At 40.3% G+C, this 19,001-nt stretch overlaps 1 long non-coding RNA gene and 1 other non-coding gene across 2 annotated transcripts in view; both read left to right on the top strand.

The window, feature by feature from the left end:
• The window catches only part of LOC103347854 (arginyl-tRNA--protein transferase 1), a 323,705-nt gene that overhangs the window by 110,006 nt on the left and 194,698 nt on the right, over nucleotides 1–19,001 (top strand). Inside the window, exons 2-3 of the long non-coding RNA XR_011389658.1 lie at nucleotides 6,010–6,100; nucleotides 7,634–7,795. This is a non-coding gene — a long non-coding RNA (arginyl-tRNA--protein transferase 1). The remainder of the gene's footprint in view (nucleotides 1–6,009; nucleotides 6,101–7,633; nucleotides 7,796–19,001) is intronic.
• On the top strand, nucleotides 10,467–10,570 carry LOC127490837 (U6 spliceosomal RNA). The gene has a single exon (XR_007919232.1). It is a non-coding gene; the product is annotated as a U6 spliceosomal RNA (small nuclear RNA).

Below are 19,001 nucleotides of genomic sequence, written 5' to 3'. Positions count from 1 at the left end.
TGAAGCCCGGAGCCAGGTGCTTCCTCCTAGTCTCCCATGTGGGTGCAGGGCCCAAGGACTTGGGCCATCCTCCACTGCCCTCCCGGGCCACAGCAGAGAACTGGACCGGAAGAGGAGCAACCGGAACAGAATCTGGTACCCCAACCGGGACTAGAACCTGGGGTGCCGGCACCGCAGGCAGAGGATTAGCCTAGTGAGCCGCTGCACCGGCCCATGAAGGATAATTTCAATCTAAATCCTCACTGAGGACATGGGATGGAGGGGTACGATTAGATGAGCAATCAGAAGACTTTGACGATGGACTGGGTCACGTTGCACAGATGCTGTGTGACGCCCTGTGGCTTTCAGGAAGTGGAGCATCTTGTATGCTGCAGAGAAGGCCCCTTTGTCTGTGGGGCTCACATGCTCCTCCTTGTGTTCTTTGCACCTGCGTGGAGATTCTCGGGGACTCCACTTCCTTTGCTGCTGCTTCCTGTCACTCTGGTACCTTGGAGGATGTTTTGGAATAGCAGTTGTTGAAGCAAAGCAGTGAAATACATGGCAATTGGTTATGATTTCAATAATTGAAGTGAAATAGCCAGAAACTCCTTACCATACCTGTTTCTCTCCAACCCCAATTTCTCAAGCTCCGGAATGACTGGAGATTGTGTTATGCCTGAGGCTGTAGGGCATAGGACATCCGTGGAGAGCAATCAGGGACTGAACAAGATTTTCTAGACTCCTGGGGGAAAGCACTTTGTTTTAACCTGAGTGACATGGGATTACTGGCTGCTGTCCTTCCAAGCCCTCATCCAGCAACAGAGCAGACAGGGACAGAGAGACTTGAGCCTTAGTTCCTATCTAGGAAGCAGTAGGAATTTGGGGGACTAACAAGAAGAAACTTGGAAGAAGGAACTTTCTGAAGACACAATTTTGGAGAGCACTGAAAAGTTCTCTCTCCCTTTAGAAGGAGTGGAGCCTTCGGTTATTTCATGTCTCCGTGGCATTGGAGGCTGTCAGAAAATTTATGAGTATGGTCATTTTGAATTTCTAAAAAGGCATGATAAAAATCCAAGCAATGAATTAGACCAAAATGTCACTACATCATTAGGATGACCTTCTGGTAATTAGGATCAGTCCTGTCTTCAAAAAAGCTAGAAAATTCAGGATGTGTTTTGAGATGTAGCCTTTTGGGAAGAAGTATTCTTTGGTACTTCCTTTGGCATAAGTAACACAAAGCCTAGCAAAAGAACACTGTTTATGCAGGAAGCTTTCTCTGTCACTGTATCAGCTCTAATATGTAGTTCTGGTGCTTTGATATTTGAAGAAGGAAATCCTCTAAATGACTTGTATTTTGGAAGCAATCCACTGAAGCGTATAAATGAAGGAGCAGCATTATTTGATAGACAAATTTGAGCCACCATTTATAATGTCAGACTCCAGTGAGATAAAGGAAAAATGCAAGCCGAGTTCCTAACAGGCACAGCTGTCTTGTAAACTGCTGACGCGTTTGATGACACAGCTTGTACTGTGCTTGTTAAGGAGACAGGAGAAGAGAAAACAGGAATTGAGACATTACCTTTTGAAACAGGAACAGAGATGTTACCTTCTGAGACTTGATAAGCTCAGTTGACACCAGGGTTTGGGTGTATTCTTGATTATCTTTGAGAAAGTTGAGCATGATTTGATGTCTTCCAGAAAACTGCTATCCCAGGAGGTACACTGAAGTGGTTTACACGTGGATATATTTTTTTTAAATTGCAAATTGCAGAAACTGTTCGTCTGAAAAGTGATGTAACAGATTGTCTGTTTGCTGTCTCTTAAACGTGTGTATATCATATAAGGAAATAGGCCATCATGCTTATTTCAAAATTGCATTTTAAAATTCTTTTACTTTCTGGATAAATATAGTTCTGTATGGATAATAAGTTATAAAGTTGAATAACTTACAAATTATTTCCCTTAAACTATTTCTTATTAGAAATAGAGGTGATTTCTACACAAAATGTCTTTTAGGTATTGTTTCTCAAGGAAGAATTCTAAAAAGATAATGCTAATGAAAACGGCCATTGCAAGTTGCAATTTCTGGCATCAGAGAAGAATGTTTTTTACGTCTTTGATCTGGACTAGGAGCTGCTGCTTCACTGAGTGCAGAGAACCTGCACTCGGCCTGTGGCTGGTTATGAGTGCTTACGCACTTCTGAGCACTGCAGCTAATGCTCTTGCTATGTGTGTCTTCCGTTTACAGACTGCAGCGACTGTATTGCCACACTCTGTCTTTACACCCAGGACATCTGGAAATATGTTCTGTAGTTGAGTTTTGAGACATGCTTCCTTTCTTCCCCACTCCTCTGCACTTTCGTTCTTTCCTTCTCATTCTAGGAAGGTATTACTTCTCCATCAGGAGCAGAATTAATTTTGTCTTTAATTTTGTGTCTCAGATGAGAATGAAGTTTAATTTCCAGCTGAAACATCTTTCATGGAAACTTAAAATGCTAAGGAAATACGTTAATAATTTCAGCCAGAGAAGGAGTTACTGCTTCTATGACCTTGGTATACATTCCTTGCACAACTGTTTGCTGTAGGTCTGCAGTGTGCACAGGGCACAGTGTACCGTCCCATTCATTTATTGATTAGAAATCACCTCTGCCTTCCCGCAGGAGTACTCAATATTTAGCTCAATTAGAATTATGCAGAAATGTCAAAAGCTATTTTTAGAGCCAAGAATTCTCTCTCCAAGACAGGTAAAAGTTAAGGGGGAGACCAATGTGTAGAAATGCAGAAGATGATTTTCATGGGAAATATCAAGTGGCGTGGGAATGGGCGTTTAACCTCGCCAGTGATGCAGGACCTGGCTTGGATTCCCAGCTCTGGCGCTTGCTCGCAGTTTCCTGCTAATGCAGACATAGGGAGGTAACAAGTAATTGGGTTCCACCACCCACAAAGAGACCAAGATTGAGTTCCTGGTTCCTGCCTTTACCTTGGTCCACTCCTGGTCACTGTGGGCATTTGATGAGTAAACCAGTGGGTTGGGGTGCCTTTGCCTCTTAAATAACAAAAAATTAAGCATGATAGATTATATATTTAAACTCTTTCTCAGCTCAGGGAGCAGCTTATCACTGACTATCCTCTCTTAACAAACCATCCTCATCTTATTATGGCCTGCTTCTTCCAGGCCTGCTTGGTCACTCCTACCCAGAACATGAACTGGATGGCTTTACTCATCTCTTAGACCATTCCTGAGTAGAGTAAAAGCTTTCTAACAATTTTTTAAAAAGATTTATTTATTTCACTTATTTGAAAGGCAGTTAGAGAAAAAGAGATCTTCCACCTGCTGGTTCACTCCCCGTTATTTGTAATAGTAACAGCTGGGGCTGGCTCAGACTGAAGCCAGGATCCAGAAATTCCAACTGTGTATGACACATGGGTAGCAGGGGCCTGGGTACCTTGGTTATTGGCTGCTGCCTTCCCAAGTGCATTAGCAGGGAGCCGTATCAGGAGTGGAGTGGTTGGGACTTGAACCAGCATCTGTTATGGTATGCAGATGTCCCAAGTGGCAGCTTAATCCACTGCACCACAATGCCAGCAGCCCATCGAGTAAAATCTTTATTGATTGCTTTTGTCCTGGCAGTAGGAAGTCTGCAGTCAGTCTTGTTAGCCTGGGTCCTGGGTGGGTTGCACTAGGGTAAGCCGTGACAATTGGGAGGACCCTAAACTGTAAATCACCATATCTACCCCCTTTTTGGGTTCCTTGTGCTGAACTCCAGGCCATGGGTTCACTGATACTCTGCCTTACTTGTCCGCTAGCCAGGGAGCGTACTTGCAGCCGCTTCCTTCCTGGCTGACTTACTCTTTTGAAGGAACAGATAGGTTAGTAAGAACAGCACAACTGCTCATGGAAGAGGGAAGCTCCTGCTGTTTGTTTTCCTTCCAGTGTGCATTCCTCCCTGCAGGGTACCTCCCTGGATGCTAAGTCTAAAAATTAGGCGAGGATAAAATCAATCATAACTGATGCTAGCAATGCCTACTACAGCCCATGAAGGAAGATTAACTTCCACACAAATTACACCTGAACCTGTTGTGTTTTTTTACAAGCATGAGTTATTTAATGTACAAGATATTCTGCTAGTAGAGTACACTGAAAATTCAATGTATGTTTTCAAAAGTTATCTTAAGGAATGACATTGTAACATTTTAAATGTATGAAGCCCTTGTTAAAAAGGAGGTTTACGGGGTCTGGCATTGTGGCACAGTGTTAAGCTGCCACTTGCAGTGCCAGCATCCAGTATGGGTGCTGGTTCAAGTTCTGGCTGCTACTCTATCAATCCAGCTCCCTCTTAATGCACATGGGAAAGCAGTGGAAGATGGCCCAAGTCCTCGTGTCCTTGCACTCATGTGGGAGGCCTGGATAGAGTTCCAGGCTCCTGACTTAAATCTGGCCCAGCCCCAGCTGTCGTAGCCTTTTGGGGAGTAAAAATTTCTCTCTCTTGGCCCCTCTGAAATGCTTTCAACTAAATAAATAAAATTTTTAAAACTGTTTTAAAGGTAAAGATTTATAGTATCTGCTTGAATTGATCTGTTTTTTATTTTCACATGAATAAAGGAAGAGTGGCTAACATATTAGGACATAATGATATTGGGAGATTTTCCAGTTAAATTTGTCAACGGTTATTTGCCTCTTCAGCATGTTGTTTGGCTGCTCGTTCTTCTGTTGGGATGAGCATCCTGTCACACTTGTGAGAGGGCTTATTTCAGTAAGTTGCGTCCGTTTTTTTATCATTTGGTGCAACTGTGATGCCAACTAGGTCAAAACTATTGATTTTTACTATTAGGCAAACCAGACATTTTATAGAGACCTTCCTCCTTTTATTATTCTGCTAAGTTCTATTCCCTTTCAACCACTTGGTAGGTTCTGTGTATTCCCTGTCATCATGGGTGGTAAGCATCAGGTAGGGGGAACAGTTCAGTTACCAAGACTGTAGAAAAAACATCTAAGAGTTTGCTCTTTTTTTCCCTCTAATGATAATTCTGCAATATCATCTCAAGTGTTGGATTCTGTTGCAGAGGAGATGGTAGAATTGTCAGACGAGAAGAACCTAGGTGAAAAAATAAGCAACAACAACCAGAAAGACATTTTCAGTTTATTTATCTGATTTTAGCTACTGTTTATGGCAATAACCATCTGGTGCTCTTGCCCAGTTTTTGGCTTCCTGTGCCATAAATTTCAGGAATATACCATGAAAGAAAGTAATAATACTGAATTATCCTGCATTAAATGACAGTATACACAATGTTGTTGGAAGATATGAGATTAAAGAGATTATAATGCTAAATATAGTAAGTTAACACTTGAATTTTTAAAAATAAATTTGAAATGCTGAGTGATACATGGGGGGAGTGAGGGAGGGAGGGAGGGAGGGAGAGAGAGAGAGAGAGAGAGAGAGAGAGAGAGAGATCTTCCATCTGCTGCTTCATTCCCTGAATGCCTCCTGCAGCCAGGGCTCTACGCTGGTCTGAAGCCAGGGGTCAGAAACCCCTACCGGGTCTCTCACATGGGTGGCAGGAACTCAAATTCATGGACCATCTGTTGCCTCCCAGGCACCCTAGCAGAATGGTGGATTGGAAGTAGAGTAGTCAGGACATGAACCACATTGATAGGGAATATGGGCATCCTGAGTGGCAACTGGAATATAACCAGACTTCTTCCAAGGCAGTAGAATATTCATAATCCATGTCCAGCTCCATTGCTTTCAATGACAAATTCTTCATAGAAATGCTTTGGATCAATCTGTATTCAGTTGAAAGCAATTCCGGAACATTCAGAACATTGCTCTCAAATCTTTCCTGCCAACAAAGCAGCTCATAGAAAAATGCACTATTGATTTAAACCTAAAAAGTTATTAAGTAGAAGCTGTGATTATGTAAAATAATATATTTTTTAAAAATTAATGCAACAAAATGCTAAATTTTAAGTTATTGAAATAGTATTTCAACCTATGACTTACTGAAACGTAGGCCTTCTTTTGACAGGGGACATGGTGTGGAGATGCCTTACAAGAAGAAAGAAATCCAAGCTTGGAATGAAAGCAGCAGATTCACATGAAGTCCCTATGAAATCTCTGTAAGTACACATGGGAGCTCAAGAGTGTGCTGACTTGCTAGGGTGACTGCTTTTAAAGGGCACACACACAGATGGGGACATGATATGAAATACCAAGGAATCTTTCTAGTAACTGCTCATAGAGAACGGTGGCACACAGCAATGATCTAAAACAGTTACCACCCTGTCCCACTGCTTGTTGTTGTGAGAACTTGACTATCATTGACCTGGATCAATTTATAAGATATCCCATGGGTGGTAAGACAAAGGGGTTAGATGTCCAAGCATGCAATGGATAGGTAACATGATTCCTTACACATCCTTCTGAATTCCATAGTTAACTTCTACAACTGGAAACTTCAAAATAAAAACCACCACCTACCATTTCCTGCCTTAACAAATGATACACAGGGTGTAAGGAAGACTGTCAACCATGCTACCTACCCTGCCCCAGGTAGCTGGCAGTCACCCGAAATCCACAGTCACGGTGAAAGTGACTGATAGGTGGACTGATAATTGCAAAGTGAAATTTTCTGCAAGTGGATGATAAGTGGAAGAACGCAGTTGCTAGAAATTGGCACTTGCTTTTTTTCCTAAGCCCTTTAGTGTGCCTCTCAAGAGATGGCTTATTTTGGACATTTCACAAAAGAACTCTAGCAAGAAAAAAAAACTGTAGAAAGCTTGGAATCAATTTGCTGACCTGAAAGCCAGAACAAAAATTATATTTTCAAAAGAATTGGGACTATATCCATTCACATAATCTTCGATCTTTCTGAATGTGAGTTAGCTGAACCAGTTGTGATTGACAAAAAACATGTAAAATGAAAGACAATCCCAGTGAGCTTGAATATCATGTGTGTCACAAACCCCTCAGTGTGAATGAGAAAAAAAATAGACTTAAAATTTATGAACAGAAAAAATTGTTTCTCTTGCCTTCAAGATAAATGTTAATTCATATTTAAAGACGATGGATCTTATGGAGTTCTAGATTTTTAGCTTCCTTGTTGTGTCTTGAACAGTTGTGTTTTATAGAAGTGGTTAACATCAGTTGCGGATGGCCTAGTAGTTACTGCGTTGTAGTGGATAAAGAAGGTTGCAGGGAAATGCTGACAATTGAGGTAACCCTTAAAGAGAATTCAGGAATTAAATTGGAAAAGAAAAAAAAAATGTAGTGGAGAGGAATGTCAACTTACTTTTTGAGACTTTGTGTATTTCTAAAATGTTTTTGCTTCAATTAATTGTGTTTTGAGTGCAATAAATCACATGAATAGCTCAGATTTGTGGGTGAAAACAACATCTTTGCTTGTTTTCCAAGTAATCAACTGGTATCTTTACTTATCATGGTATCCTATGGTAAGAAGAAAGAGACCAAGAGGTATCTTCTTAAAATTTTCCTGTGCACTTCAGGACATTTGCTCCCTTTCATGACTAAGCTGTTTGAACAGTCTGTTGAACCTTAACTTATCCTATTAACTAAGGAGCCTGAAATCCATTACAAGGAGGGCAGGTCACCTTTGTTAAGTCAAAGAGTTTCATAAATTATTTTCATTACAGATTAATGGGCTGTGAAGATCCAAATCCTTTGACGAGTTGAGCATGTTGTAGTCTGTATACCAAGGTGCCGCTGGGAAATTACAAGTTGTTTTCACGCTTCAGCCAGGGGAATCAATTCAGACTCCAGCAAAGAGCCAGCAGCGTCTTCTGACCAGATGTTTGGTGAGCATCCATGCCGAGCATCATTATTTTATTTTTTATAAGAGCATGAATATTATGCTTATAATACCTACAATACTTGTTATAATCTACCTTTTTTGGCCATATTCCACTTGTCATTGCTTAGTAGGTGTGATAAATGCCTTACACACTTTAATTTAGTACTTTTCAGAACTGTGTGAGGAACATGAGAAAAGTAAGGCTTAAAAGCACACTCCAGAATGTACTAGAAGTAACCCAACAGGTAAGTGCAGAAGTCAGAATTCAAACTTGTACCTCTGTTGTGGCACAGAGGGTTAAGCCTCTGCCTGCAAAACCATGTGTCACTTCCTGTCCTGGCTGTTCCACTTCCTATCCAGCTTCCTGCTAATGTACCTGGAAAAGCAGCAGAAGATCACCCAAATAATTGCCACCTGTCCCCATATGGGAGACCTGATGGAATTCCTGGCTCCTGGCTTCAGCTTGACCATCACCAGCCATGATAGCCATCTGGGGAATGAACCAATGGATGGAGGATCTCTCTTTCTCTCTCTGTGTCTCTCCCCTCCAGTCCCCTCGTTCTGCCTTTGAAGTAAATAAAATATTTAAAGAATTCAAACTAGAGCAGTTTGATCAAAACCTGCATTTTAAATCCCTGGTGCGCCGGCGCCGCCGCTCACTAGGCTAATCCTCCACCTTGCGGCGCCGGCACACCGGGTTCTAGTCCCGGTCAGGGCACAGGATTCTGTCCCAGTTGCCCCTCTTCCAGGCCAGCTCTCTGCTGTGGCCAGGGAGTGCAGTGGAGGATGGCCCAAGTGCTTGGGCCCTGCACCCCATGGGAGACCAGGAGAAGCACCTGGCTCCTGCCATCGGATCAGCGCAGTGCGCGGGCCGCAGCGCGCCAGCTACGGCGGCCATTGGAGGGTGAACCAATGGCAAAGGAAGACCTTTCTCTCTGTCTCTCTCTCTCTCTCATTGTCTACTCTGCCTGTCAAAAAAAAAAAAAAAAATCCATGGTGCATCAATTGGATATAGTTATCTTCCCCATGTCACATGGCAAGTACCTTAGCCAAGATGGTTTACTAAACGTGGCAGCTTAATAAACAAAAAATATTTTGGAAATATGAGGGTTGGTTCACAGAATTTATAAGCAGAGCTGAAGGATCTGCAATGGCATAAGATCCATTTCTCTTTTTGTGTTTGTATTATGGTAGATGCTGAAGTTTTACACATACTATTTTATACCTGCAAAAATTCTCCTGATGAGCTGCTGCTATTTCTTTGGACAGCTGTGATAACTAAGACACAGTGAGTGAGCTGACATATCCTAGTGGGTGGTTAATTGATTGCATAGGAAGGACTAGATCATAGCCTTCCAGACATGTATACCATGCTCTCTGAATGCACTTGGGCTCTAAAAAGCCAAACTGTGTCAGAATTTCTATAATTTGTACAGCCTTTATCATTTAAATAATCAGGCAGGCTAATGGAGATATTAATTAATACTTTTTAAAGAGAAAACATGTTTGATATTTGCGATTCTCATATGCCTCAGATTTTCTTTTGAATATTAACATGATTTGAAGCCAAAGAACAACATGTATAATCCATCTACATCTCATTCGAGAGCTATATGCTAGTGGCAAATAAAAGTTTATCTTCAGTAAAATGGATTTTATTAACTCTTAGAAAAGCATTTTAATGAAAGCCTTTTTTAACATAATTTGGAACACTCATGTTTGGTCTTTAGCAGATATACAAGAAAGGCCCTTTGGATTAAAAAAAATACTCAGTATTCTTTCCTGAAATGTTGTGTAGCTATGCTAAAGGTGGAGCTATTGATTAATTTCTGTGATAGAGAACTTTTGTCTTTTACTATGCAAATAATTTCAGACACACAGCTTTCCAAATTGGTTGTGTTATCCACAAGAGGGTGTCATAACATTAGCAACCAACGAGTTGAGCTTGCAAGTGGAATCAACTTGGCAAGTCGAGTTGAAAATGCCAAGTGCCCATGCATAAAGATAATTACTCCTCAACCTGTGGTTTTGCACAAAATATACTAGGGAAAATGTATTGTTCAACTCAATTTGATTAACTTTCTTTGTTGCAGATTTGTATTTATTTATGTTAATACTACAGTGGAATACTCGGTTCATTAAGTTCTAATTTAGCTAAAATAGAGAGGAAAACTGTTTTCCTTGCAAATCACAACAGATTTTCAAGAGGCACAATAGCTGAACTTTTTACGATGTACCTTTTATGGTGTGTCAGCAGAAGCACACTTCAGAACATAAAGCTTTTATCCTGTTTTAAAAGCCTCTATGATAGTTTGATGTTGAAATCAGAGATGGTGATAGCTAGCTAATCCTGCACCTAACTACATTTCAGATCTGCTTGTGGGAAGGTGTGTGTGTGTGTAGTTTAATACTACATTGATTTCTTCTGTCAAAAACCAATATTTAGTCCCAATACCCTGAGACATCTCTGGCTGTAACTCTCATTACCACTGACTTTTAAACACATGTGGAGACTTCGTAATATCCGTTGTAGAGAGAGACTGGATGCATTATGTTGCCCTTAAGAGAGGCTGAACAACACAACAACAAAAGCAACGTATGATGTTCAGCAGAACAGTCACAACTTACAGCACCCTTTGAACACTAACTTATACGAAAGCTAGGATTTCCCTGAATTGAAAATAGTACCACATATACTAAAACTGGAATGATACAGAGAAGATCAGCATGGTCCCTGTGCAAAAATGACATGCAAATTCGTGAAGTGTTCCATTAAAAAAAAGTGTTTGTTATCTCCACTTCTACCAGATCAAGGGTTACTTGAAAGTTTGCTTTTTGTTGCCTTGTTAATTTGGTGGGGGAACAAGTAGCACTTTTATTTTTTTGTGATAGTATTTCTATTTATTTTATTTGACACATATTGTGCATAGGACATGATTTTTGATAGCCATGCACACACACACATATACACATGCATTGTGAAATAGCTAAATCAAACTAATTAACATATCCATTATCTCAAATACCTCTCGTTTTCTGATGTGAGAGCATTTCACAATCTTCTCTCTTGGCAATTTTCACATGTACAGTACATTATTACCTATAGTCACTATGTTGTACAATAATTCTCTTGAACTTAATTCTCCTAAACTGAAACTTTTTGCCCTTTGACTGATGTCACTCAGTGGATTGTTTTCTTTGCTGTTCAAAGCAGACAAAAATTGTTTGAAGTAATCGCCCTTTTTCTCTTTTTGCTTTTGTGTTTTGGGGTCATATCCCCCTCAAAAAATCATTACTAAAAGTGTTACAGGGAGTTTTTGATACCTTCTATATTTTCATTTTAAAACAGAAAATTTATATAAAATCATATTACTGTGTCAGAGGTCAAGAAAGATATATATCAAATTGCAATATATAAAAACCTTTAATAAGTTATATGCATTAGTAGCACACATGTTAATTCTATAGCGTTTTGGAAATAAATCTGGTAAAATCTGCTAAAGTAAACATATACATATTATCAAAACGTGTGTCATTTTCAGAAATTATACTACAGAAATAAAACTAGCATTCTATAGGAGGCTTATACAATGATATTTCCTCCACTATATATATAACTAGACAATTAAAATTCTATTAGTGAGGTGAGAATCCATCAAATAAAACACATGATTGAGTAGCTGTGGGGCCACGTCATGGTACGTTGTTCAGCCAGTGAGAGTGAGCTAAATCTACAATGCTGTACACATTGTCCTGAGCAAATTCACACTTTGCATTGTTGAAAGGTAAAAGTAAGGAATTTATAATAAGATCCCCTTTTACAAATAGTAGAAAAATCTTTTCTGTTTACAATACATATGAACCTGCATATGCCTATATGTTTTTGTATGATTAAGTTGTCGTGGAAGAATACATGTTAATTAAGAAGGGATCTTTGCCGAAGACTTTCACAGCCACATTCCTCAAAAGCCAGATTCTGAATAGATACTGTCATCGGAGCAGTTTTAGGGAGCACATGACTTGGCCTTAGCGTCAGCCATGGAAGGGAGATGAAAGGAGGTGGATTAGGCTGAGGGAGAGGCTGGTCAGAATAAAGGTCTCAGTCATCCCCAGGAGGACCTCTGAAGCTAAAGGATCCCCGCATTGTCATTCCACACTGGAGTAACGGGAGTGTTGCACCCTGTGTTCTCTGCATGCCCTGTTTCTCCCAACTGCACGTTAACTGGTCATTGCTTGAGGACTGCCCCCAGGAAGGAAGTGTGACGGTGTTGTCTGCAGCCCTCTGCAGCAGAGGGGGATCCCGAGACGGGGGGATCCAACAGTCAGCTACCTTCCCAGGAAATGAATGAATAAGCTCTTTAGTCCTGAGAGGAGTGAGGAAATCTACTTGGCACACCATAACAGTCCCTGAAGAACTGGGTGAAGAATTATGTGCTGGAAATGGGGGAAGAGAGGATGAGATAGTCAAATGAAAAAAAGTCACAAGCGATAGAATAAAAGCATTGAACAAGGTGGCTAATATGCATCAATACACAAGTGCCGGGAGAATAGCAATGCTATGAAAAATCATAAAATTATACATGGACAAATCTCTTTGATAATTAATGTGCACATAATCTCAAATACTTGCCATTTCATAACCCAGTTTTCTGGGTCATCCTTACTTTTTAAGGTGCCACCTTTTCTTTTGCAATACCAACACAAACAGAAGTGTTCAGTAAGAGCTGAAAAGTAAGACTAAATATTCTTTTGAAAGTAATAAATGGCAGATGCAGGAAGTACATTATTCCATACACTTTGTATTATTTTGGCTATGGTAACTGCATTTACACTGAGATGCTGTATTTGAAGGAAACATGTCTTGGGTACGCAGATAAGCCTGTAACACGCCATGCTTGAATGTACAATAAGAATGGCTCTGGATTTCTGTAGCTAGACTATGCATACAGCTTTGTAGTTTGATTCACTTATTTAATAGCTATCATATGCCAAGTAATTTATTAGTCTGGGAACAAGAAACAAAGCACAAAGTGATTCAGAGCCTTTATATTGCAGACCAACAAGTCAACAGGCAATCGCACTGATGAGGGCTGTGCTCTAGATGGATACAGTCCTAGGAGAGCTCAAATGGTTGCCCAAACACAAACTATAATGGGGCAAGTTGAGGATGTGGGGTGGATGTGAGGGCAGGTGAACAGTATGGAGGATGAGCCGAGAGTAATAAGGCCACACCCAGGACACTGTAAGTCATGCAATGTGTTGTAATTGAGATGTAAACTCTGGATTGTGACGAAGGCAAGAGGATCATGCAGGAGAATGAGACAGAGACAAGACCTCATTCACAGGAGACAAAGAGAATCTAATAAACAGTTAACAGGACGGGGCAGGAGAGAAAAGGGTGGACATTTGCTCCCTGGGACAACACAGGACCTGGAAGCAGAGAGCGGCATTACAGCAGGCACTGCTGCTGCAGAGGGCACTGTGCCCTTGAAGTGACTGGCAAGAGGGAGCTGGGAGAACAAGTACAGGACCGGGTCACAAGACAGGGGAACCTGCTCTTGAGGCCCCGTAGGTCAGATCTGGAGAGCAGATTGAGCAGTGGGGAGGCAGGGAGACAACACAGGGGCCCTGACAATAACCGGGGCCTGGGAGAGCCATCCTGGTGTTTGTGCTAGGCTGCTGGCAGATGGAGGTAGAGTGGACGCAAACCTACACACCCTGCTGATGGTTTGGACATGCAAGCTGAGGGGGAGAGAATTACTGAGCATGGTTATTAGGTCTCTGAGTACACGAGAGGCATTGTGTGAAGAGGCTTTCTTTCCTTTCCCGACTTCATTTCCATGAACTCCCTCCTCAAGCCCTCACTGATGGCAGTGAACACTTCATCTATGCTTGACCGGCTTTTCTGCTTTTCATAATGTGCTTACCTTGTCTAACTCTCTCAGTCATTACGTGTCTGCCAACTTCCATTCCGGAATTCCCTCTCCTGTTCACACAGTGTGTTGCTTTTTCCTAACTCCCTCTACCTTGGAAGCAGGCCAGTGTCAAATGGAAGTAGCAGGCAACCGATTACATGTTTGCTGTCATTAAAATTGCTTCCGAGTGGTGACAGTGAAATTTCCAGTTACAGTCCCCATCTGTCTCTATGTTGCTTAGGTATTTTCTCCCTAATTCCCCTCCGGCTAGCAAAGCAAATTCAGTCTTTTGCCCCTTCAAGGTATTTAAAAATAAAGTAGCTAGAAATAGTGTGATTCTTCTTCAAACTTTTAAGCTATTCAAATATATTTTGTACTTGTGTATAAATAAAATGTCTGAAACAGGTCTTTCAAACATGTTTTTCTCTTACAGCATTGAATAGACTCTCCCAAACTCATGTCAACAAAAGAGAATATAAAAGATCATGGAAGGCCTTCATTAATTTGTGTGGACATTGCTCAATTATAGAATAACTTTTTTCCAATATGGCCATATGAATCCGGTAGCATGCATATCTCATAGGTGACATACATAGAGTACTAACAACCAAGAAATTGAACCCAGGTACTGCTAACATTTGTAACATTTGCTGTGCCAATTAATATGATGGAAAGTTCATCTAGTAAGATTTTTATATGAGTATATGCCAATCGTGACTTTAGCTGGATTCGTAAATCATAGACTTGAAGATTAAGCGTGAAGTTCACATTCTCTGGTGGAAAGGAAACATGTGGCACTCAGCTCTTCAGTTCAGGAATTCTATGTGGATTTGATCTTCATTCTTTCCCTTGGAAGGCAAAAATCACACAGTGGAAATCCTCAGAACCTGGGATTGAAACCCTAAGTTCTGAGTCTGGTTCAGCCATCAGCTAAGTGTGTGGCTTATGAGGTTCAGCTTCTACCTAAGTAAGGAGGAAGTAACAGTCTCATTTAGAGAGTTATTATAAGAAATATATAATATGTACAAATGTAACTTATCAATTGTACAATGCTAATATATTACAAAATATTAGTATCATTATTGAACTTTAAACAGGGACAAAGCCCCTAATTCTAGTTTCCTTGCATTCACAATTTGCTTTCTTTATTACTGCCTTAATAACTGAGAGATTCTTTTTAAAAGTGGGAAATGCCTGACAAAGTTCAGAAAACAATCTTTGGAATGATACTATTAACAGAGAAGTCAATTTTCTCCCTTAGTGAATATGTAGATAATCCTTGTTTTGCATGCTAGGGCAGAACCATAAAAATGTTCTTTCAAACTTAAACCATGAAAGTGATCCTCATAGTCAATGGGGAAGATTGTAGATGTTGTGTGACCCTTGAACATTTTTATTGAAACATTAAACACTTGGTTACTATTGGTTATAAACTCAAAGAAGAGTGAAAAAATTGTAAATTATAAAACCAATGTTTAGTTAGTCTACTGTTAATAAAACATTTGAGGCGCTGGCACTGTGGCGCAGTGGGTTAGGGCCCTGGCCTGAAGCACTGGCATCCCATATGGGCACTGGTTCTAGTTCTGGCTGCTCCTCTTCTGATCCAGCTCTTTGCTGTGGCCTGGGATAGCAGTGGAAGATGGCCCGGGTCATTGGGCCCCTGCACCCATGTGGGAGACCCGGAAGAAGCTCCTGGCTCCTGGCTTCAGATGGGCGCAGCTCTGGCCGTCGCGGCCATCTGGGGAGTGAACCAGCAGATGGAAGACCTCTCTCTCTGTCTCTACCTTTCTCTGTAACTCTGTCTTTCAAATAAATAAATCTTTTAAAAAATAAAACATTTGAATATTGAAAGTTAAGGTTTTATTTCTCTGAAAAATAAAGTGTGGAGTATTTTGAACAGTGCTTGCTTTTTTCTTCTCATAATGTAACATACCATATGGAGCCAACAGCATCTTTTTATACATTTTGGCGAATTGTCATACTCCTTCCTATATTTGGATCTATTTCCAAAATCTTATCCTTTGTACTTTCAACGTTGTAAAATTTCTCCAAGAATTTCTACAGTGCGAAGCTTTTCATTGCCATTGCTTCTCTGGGATAGCTTCATCCTTTTCATCATAACTGCATGTTTAGGTCAGTAGATTTCTCTAAAAATAGCCAATTTTACCCCTAGTGCTGTTACTTTCCATTTCTTGGCTGCTTATTCATCTTTTGGTTGATTCCCTTTTGGACTATTTTTTTTTTATAAAATTTTACCTGGGCTTAGTACTGGGAAACACAGAGGTAACACAACTATATGTTCCATTTCTTGGAGATAAACTGAAATAACAGATACACAAGGACCAGTCATTTCAGACCCTGAAGGGTCTACTATCTATGGAGTGATCGTGGATCAAAGAACTTTCTTCAAAATCCATTCTTTGTCAAGCTTACTCATGAAAAAGATACTTGGAGAACTGGAATGCAAACTGTGTTGTTAGGGTACTGTTCTTATTAAACTATACTGTAGTAACTCAAGTTATCCATATTGGGTCAGTGCAAGATATGGACTGCCTGTATATTTAATCAGTGACTAAGGAAAGAGCAAATAAAAAGGCAATTAAAGTTCCCTTCCTATTACTCTTATAGCTGGGTATTTGGATCATTTCTTAATGTGAGAATGCATTACAGTGAAATGCAGTATGTGTGTACCATTTGTAAGTGAATAAGATTAAGAGCAGCTTTTACTTACTTGCTGTATTTAAATTTTATTCTTTTTTAAAGTATTTATTTAATTTGAAAGTGTTACAGAGAAGGAGAAGCAGAGGCAGAGACAGAGAGAGAGAGTGAGATCTTCAGTTCACTGGTTCACTCTCCAAATGGCCACATTTGGAGACGGGTCTCCCACATCTGTACAAGGGCCCAAGGATTTGGGGCAACTTTACCTGCTTTCCCAGGCACATTAGCAGAGAGATGGATTGGAAATAGAGCAGCTGGGATTTGAACCAGCACCAGTGTAGGGCACTGGCACTGCACGTGATGGATTTACCTGCTACACTAATGCCATACCCTAAATTTTATTCTTGAATACTTTTATTTCTTGATAAAGTAGCTGAAAAGTAGCTGCAAAAGGCTAATAAGTGAAAGTTTTACTGGTGCTCCTTTACCAAATTACCAGATAGTTTTCATTGACAGCAACTGACATTATTCTTCCAGAGTCCATGCATATACAAGCGAAAATATTCACTAACACACTCATATGATTTTCTCCTTTCTTGACAGAAATTCTCAGCAGTTAAGATTTATTAAGCAGCCACTATGCATTAGACAATGTGTTGAACTTTATATGCATTATCTCATTTAGTTCCCACAGTGAACTTTGAAGTAGGTGATTATTACAATACAAGAAAATTAACCTCCGAGAACTTAACTTCTTTTTCCAAAATTGCACCATCAGTGTGTGGTAGAACAGCTTTTCTCAACTAGATGATCTGTTTTCTCAAAAGCAGGCTCTGAAGGAATGGGTTATACTGCCTAGGATCCATATATAGGTCATGCTATAGCATTTGGGTAGTCTAAATGCTGTTAGTCTAGTGCCAGTTAATGGTACTGGAAATTCTTTCTGCTATTGCAGTCTGTGAAAATATATGATGCTTAAGGCATTTGACAGAGACTAAGGTATCTTCAGAAGCATTAGGAATCCTCTTAGGAAATGTTTGGCTACCATCTTTCCATGCTGGGAAATCAGCCAGCATGCTTGGAAGGAGCCCAACCCTGGCTGCGTGCCTGCATTCTGTTCTCGGGAATGGCCAGGCAGTCCCTGTCTCTGTTGGGCATGGGAACCCTGTGTGGTACTCAGTATGTGTGCATTCACACACAAAGTCATCCAGTATACCTATTAAGTGTCTTAATCTCATACAGTACCGATAAAAAGTTAGGACAACAGGTGACACAGCCCAAAGCCTGTGCACTCTTTTGATTTCATAAATTGAGTGATGCTTTAGAGTTGACACTTAGCAGACTGTTGTAAGCCGAGGTAGTACACTTGCTAGTTCTGGCTAGCTGTTGTGTCTGCTTTCTGGATGTCCCTTCCCTAAACACATCTCTTGGTGAAGTCTTGGATGGTGTGAAGGCAGATTGTCCAATGAAAGCACCTGTGCTGCGTACCTCTCACTGCCTTTTGTCATAGAGGAGGTGCTGAACTTTTCTTTTGCCTTTAATCTGAGTGTGAAAAGCTTGAAGTTGAAGTTCAAATTTTTTAAGTCAAGTTACACACTATCTGTTTAAGGAGGTCTTGGCATGTATTTTAAGTGCTTCTCTTCAGTCCTTTTAAATGAACTGCACAAAATCTGATTGACAATTGAATGTGAAGGATCATGCTTTGTAGAATCTCCTAGTATTAGAGGAATGTGCTATTTTCCTGAAAATCTGAAGGTCTTGGATCTTGGCATTGCTGGGTCTTTTGTTTTCAAGAGTAATAAAACCTACCATGATATCTGGAGTTTGGAGTCATTTCTTTTTGCACATTCAATTTTTGTTTAAAAATCCACCCTCTCTTTGCTTTATTTTAGGTATGTGTTTTGTAAACTGAAAGCTTTTGTCTTGGTTTTAAATGTTAGGCATAGGGTAGAGATATTTCTCATTTATAAAATTGCTTATATTTACTTATTTAATAATGGTATCTTATATTTAAAGTTGAATCAAATAACTCTATATGCAGAGAGCCATACCTTAATGGATGATTTTATTTGCTTCTTTTCTCAGAGGTGTGAGTTCAGCCAATGTAAGCAGTGTGCGCTCTTCTCAGTTTAGTTTAAGTCCCTTCTTCCCTCTGTGTGCAAGCTGGCTTGGGAATAGATACCCTTCTGGATCATACTGGGTTCTTTATCTTGTACTCCAGAAGCAGCAGAAGGGAGCTGTCTCTGTCTCTTGTCTCCCCTGGCCCCAAATAAAAATATTCCAAGTGAAAGAGGTATCAGGGCAGAGAATGTTGTGGTAATGCCTATGACCTTGACTTTCCCTCCAAATTAGAAGCGAAGTCATTAAACATCACGGAGTTTTAAAGAAGTCAAAAGATCTGATTTATACTCACAAAGAAACACATTGGCTGCTTTGTGGAGAAATAATGGCATGTGCTCAAGTGTAGAAGCAGATAGACCTGTTATAAATGTGACATAAAATGTAATAATTCAGGCAGAAGTGAGAGTTTATAGCATAATTGGCAATGATAAAGGTTATAAGCAGTGGTTAAGACTCAGGACCTGCTTTGAGGGAGGTCTTGAGAGAATCTGCTAAGGGACTAGGCTACTGGATGGA

The sequence above is a fragment of the Oryctolagus cuniculus genome, chromosome 6 (assembly GCF_964237555.1).
Source record: "Oryctolagus cuniculus chromosome 6, mOryCun1.1, whole genome shotgun sequence".
In the NCBI taxonomy this organism is placed as follows: Eukaryota; Metazoa; Chordata; class Mammalia; order Lagomorpha; family Leporidae; genus Oryctolagus; species Oryctolagus cuniculus.
This window is presented reverse-complemented; position numbering and strand designations above follow the sequence as displayed.